A 5,097-nucleotide genomic window follows, 5' to 3' on the forward strand; every position below is an offset into this window, starting at 1 on the left:
TTGTACATTCATCTCTTGCAGCTGTGGAGAGTTTAAACTAATCACAACTCTCCCCAGTATGCTATCATCTCTGTAATTTGAAAAAGGATCAGGAGCCCACAGGCTTGGAAAATCTTGAAGAAACTCTTGTCCTGAAATACATCATCACATGTGGAAAAGACCACTTGCTGCATCATCTTAAAGGAGCTTAAGAACGCCGAAATCCAGTATCATTCTGGCATGCTTTCAGATGGCCTTAGAAATCTGAGTACATTCTCTTTTGACTCCAAAACAGCTTCTTTCCCTTTCCATCAATCTGTGGCTGTCAATGTGTCTGTTGCAAGGTGCCAAAAATGTATGGAGTGTCTATGGGATAACAGTGCCAAAGTCAGGGGTGCCTCAAGGCCTCCTCCCATGAACCCACTGCAGCATTTGCTCAGTTGGAAAGCATTTGAAACCAACAAGGAAAGAAAAAAAAAGGAAGAGAAAAAAAAAAAAGGCACAGACCTTTAAAAATTCCTTAAACTGCAGAGATTGTTTTTGTGCAGATTGCTGCCTGCTGTTTAGATCCTTGTTGTTCAAAACTTCTGAAAGGCCTGATGCAATCAAAGAGACTTACTGGGTCAAATTGATTCCAGACCAGTCCCTGGAATCACACTGAGGTGAATCTGACAGGCTGGGCCTTCAGCTATGCTATGGCCAGGAGAAAAGAGTTGAATTTTGCCCTCTCTTAGGAAATGGGTGAATTTGCTTGTGCAAATCATGTCTCCCACTGACTGTTCTCTAATCCTCAAGCTACTTCAGACTTTCTCAGCAGTGCTGATAAAACTAGATTTTGCCACCATATTGATGAGGACAAAAAACTTCCTAGGACAGGATGTTAATTTGCCTCTTCTGTTTTTTCTCTAGGAACCAAAGAGTGTCTTAACGGAGGTTGAGGAGAGCTTTCCTCAGCCCTCTTCTCTGAATGATGAACTCTCCAGGGCTCGGGTGATGATAGGGGTCAGCAGAGCCAGGGAGTACCAAAGCTGTCATTTCCTAGTGCTGCCTGTGGCCAGCCAGGAGGGAAATGGTTGCAGAGAGGCACCCTTTGTTTTGATGTGGTGATGCCTTCCCATCTCTTGCCCCAGAAGCTGAGGTGGACGTAGCACAGTGGCTGCCTGTCACCAAGGTGTTCTGTTGCCTCCAGCAAATATAGAACCAGTTCAACTTCTCGCTCCCAGTCACAGGATACTGCTCTAATCCTTTTCCTGGTCACACTCCAGTGTAATATCATTTTGAGTGACACCACACTTATTTTCCAGTAGTGGTACGATGCATCAACATGAGCAAATTCAGGCCAAATGTAGATTCTTGGCCATAATTTAACCACTAGAAAGCATTTCTGTGGATGAAATTATTCTGTGTAAAGATATCAGATTGGGAGACAACTTCTTGAAAGACTGCTTGGCAGCAAAAATAGCAGTGTGTGCAGGATTCCTCATCTAATGTTATTAATTTGTGATGTTGAGAGACAGCCTTGGATCAGAGGACAGTTTAAGCTGGAGGCCAGTTCAGTCTTGGACTTCACTGCCGATCCTTCCATCAAAGGTGCCAGCTCAGAGAGTGGATATTCATTTTGGGTTTTCTGACACAGCTGCCTCACCTGTGGGGGACCAGACTGGCATCAGGACTGGAACAACTTCAGTTACTTCCAACTGTCCTTTGAATCAACTGATTCAGGGTTAGGGTGTGTGAGCACCCACCACCTGCTCCCTGGGCTACACAGTTTTCTTGCAGCTGAAGATACTCCTGAAAAGAGCAGGTAAGTGTCCAGAGTGACAGTCAGCCCTTGCTGCCAGGAGTAAACATACTTTTGGATGTTTGTAGCCACAGGTGTTAATTTTTAAACTTCCAAGGAAAGCCATAAGTTTTCAGGACAGCATACAAAGCAAAAAATTTTAGCAAACCTGGCGTAGTCCTGAAAACTGCTTATAACCACGACATTTCGTCTCCATGAAGGCATAACAAACATTGTAAAGTCATTTCTGGAAAAAAAAAACTGGTAGTGTGTAAAGCTGTGTATTGAGGAGGTCACACTTCCAAATCAATGATAATTATGTGTAACTTCAAATAAAAATGGTGTTGCCAGGCACTGTGTGGCTTTACTGCACCTGCATTCTCTGGCACCAAGGGTGTCTGTCCCTGTAAAGTGAGGCAGAGGGAGGCACATGGTGATAAAGCAGGTTAATGCAGAGGAAAGATCTCATCACAAGGAAAAAATGTTTCCATTTAAAATGTAGAAACAATAATTAATAGTAAATATAAAATAACTGGCCTGCTAGGAAGGACCTAAGCTGTGGAACATGAGTAGTAAGGAGAAAGCATCCAGCAGAGAAGACTGGGGGCTATTGTTGGAAAAATCCTTCCTACTTGCTGCCCACTGCACAGCTGTGGTGAGAGACAAACAACACGCGAGACCATCCTAGCTGAGGGACAGAGGAGCTGAAACCAAAGCAGTGATAGTGTTACATCACCCTTGCCAAGGATGGAAAATATTTTTCAGGGATGATTCTCCAGATGAGTTGTTAGCAGGGAATAACTAACCCATAAACCATGGGGTCATGGTATGAGTATGCCTTGTGAAGGGGAAGATTGCAGCTTGTTTGATTGCACCATGCTAATGTCCCACTCCTCGGCAGGGCCGATTCGGGTTTTTCTGCCTCAGGCCCTAGGGTGCTGCATCTTGGAATTGGAGGTGGCAAGTTGTCAGGATTGGCGGTCTCACACTTCACATTCCATCTATGCTCCTTTGTTTTTCTTTACAACATTTGCCCACCTTCCTTTTCTCAGTGCAAGAATCCTGTTCAGTGAAAATAAATGTTAGGCAGACTCACAGCTGTCTAACACGAATGCTATTTGCCTGTGTGATTTTGTACAGGCCTTTACGATTAAAGTTACTTCGAAGAATGTCAAGAGGATCAGTGTCTTCTGCAGCTAAAGCTTCCTTATAAAACCTCCCTCTAGAAGCTCAAGAAATGCTAAAAGGAGGTCTTCATGTCTGTAAGTGTTTAATGAGGTTTTCATTTAGACTTGAAATAAACAGGTTTTTTCCCCAGTCTGGTTAGTAACAGTGTGGTTTTCAAATGGAGGAATGATTAAGGACAAAGTGAAAATTGAAAGCTAGAATGCCACTGGTTTCAGTGGGGTCAGGATTTCACACAGAAGGTGCAAACCCGGTCCATCTCACTGCAAGTATGTGTTCCTTGCTTGAGAACACGGATTGGTAGCTTTCCTTCCATCTCTGAGCCGTGTCTCCCAGCAGAGGGCATTGCAGGGTGACATTACTGCTACTTTGGACAATCTGGCAAAAGGTAAACTGAACATCAAGGGCTTGCTTGGCCCGTATAAAATTTATTGTAATGACCTCCACTGGGAGAGTAGCTTATCAGTCATTTAAAACCCAGAGATGCTGCTAGCATATTCCGTAGTTGGAAAGTGAAAGGAATTTTCCTTTGGACTTTAAAAAACACTAATGCCTGAAAGAGAAAACCAGTGCCAGAAACCATTTGTTCTTCAGTCGCTCTATCACCCAGTTTATTTTCCTCTTTTAAATAACACTGAAGGCTGAATTTCAAAGGCTTATTTCAGGCTGACATCTTGACATTCTGTAAAAATATTAGAATGTTCCCTATTAAAAACCAAATGCAGAATTAAAGTAAAAATTATGCGAGCAACAAGGAGAAACTTCATTTGCAGTAGGTGTGAATGATAAACATAATTTAAAAAACTGGATATAAGAAAGAAGGTTTTTAAAAAGATAGGGGTGTGCTGTGTATCAAACGAAGAAGCGATGGGGCACCCAGGTTTCTGCCATCCCTGCTCCAAGCCCTGCAGTGCTCCACATCACACATCCAAGGGACAGACCGGGGTTGTGGCTACAGATGAAGTGTCCTGTGACCCTGTTGCTGCACCCTGGCCAGTCCTGTCCCGTAACAGTAGAGCCAGTCCACTTTCTGGAGGCAGTGGATGCACTATACATGATCAGGTTGACTCCACAACCCAGGCAGCCTGTTAGGTCTCTGTCTGCAGGCAGCGTATCGTCCAGCTTACTGTGTGGCCACCCAACAAACTGAGTGGGCACGTGCCTTGGAAGGGGAGACTGAGGGACTGAGGGGAGAAGGGGAGGATGAGAGGTGTGTGGAGCAATGGTACTTTCTCATTTGGTCTTTGGCAGGTCACAAGAGGACTCAGCATGTTTGGAAGTCACTACTGTCACTGTAGTTGTACAAGTGGAGAAACTGAGGTGCCCAGGAGGTTTTGTCCTGCTGTGCTCGTGGATGCTTTGGTGAAAAGTTAGAGTGCAGGTGGGCAAGAGTTAAAAAGCAAATTCTCCCACCTTGATTTTTGATAGCTTTCTCACTCAGGTTAGTTTACAGTGTTAAAACCAAAGGGACTTGAACAGAGCAAAGGTCCTGAATTTGAATTTCAATGCACAATACTGAGGTAGTGGTTGGGGTATTTTATAAATAACCTGAAAACACCTAATAGGCATTCTGCTCTGGAGCACTTGAAAGGACCGTAACCTTTCCTACAGTTTAACAACACATTTCTCCATAAAACTAACTTAAGAGAAATTCCCTGCATTCCCACACCGAACACTTAGCAGTCTTTTCAAACTTATGATATAGCAGTAAATATAGCTTATAACCATAAAATTAAGGTTATGTGGACTTGTAACTTTTTATTTTATGCTAGCTCTGTGGGCCACTAGCACATTCTAGAGGGGTTACTGTCCTGAAGCCTGTAACAAATTACATCGGTAAAGTCAGAGGAAAAAAAATGCAAACCAGAAAACAACCCTCTCTTTAAACAGACAAGTTGGGTGTTTAAGGGGAGAAGGGCAAACAAAGGGAAAGTGAATCCGCCATGAAATTCACAACTTCTCATGCTTCACAGTTTCAATTCCTTTTAATGTAATTCTTTGTGCTGTACAGGGAACATGCTGGCTTACATGGCACTCATGGGGTGCTTAATGGCTGCAGAACAACTTAAGAAAGGTTAATAGATCTCAAAGGTAGTGAGACGTTTTTTCTTGGAACACAACCTGTGAGATTCTGGCAACCTGGGCCAGGTGAA

The sequence above is a fragment of the Chaetura pelagica genome, unplaced genomic scaffold, assembly GCF_000747805.2.
Source record: "Chaetura pelagica isolate M959 unplaced genomic scaffold, ChaPel_1.0 scaffold76, whole genome shotgun sequence".
Taxonomy (NCBI): domain Eukaryota; kingdom Metazoa; phylum Chordata; class Aves; order Apodiformes; family Apodidae; genus Chaetura; species Chaetura pelagica.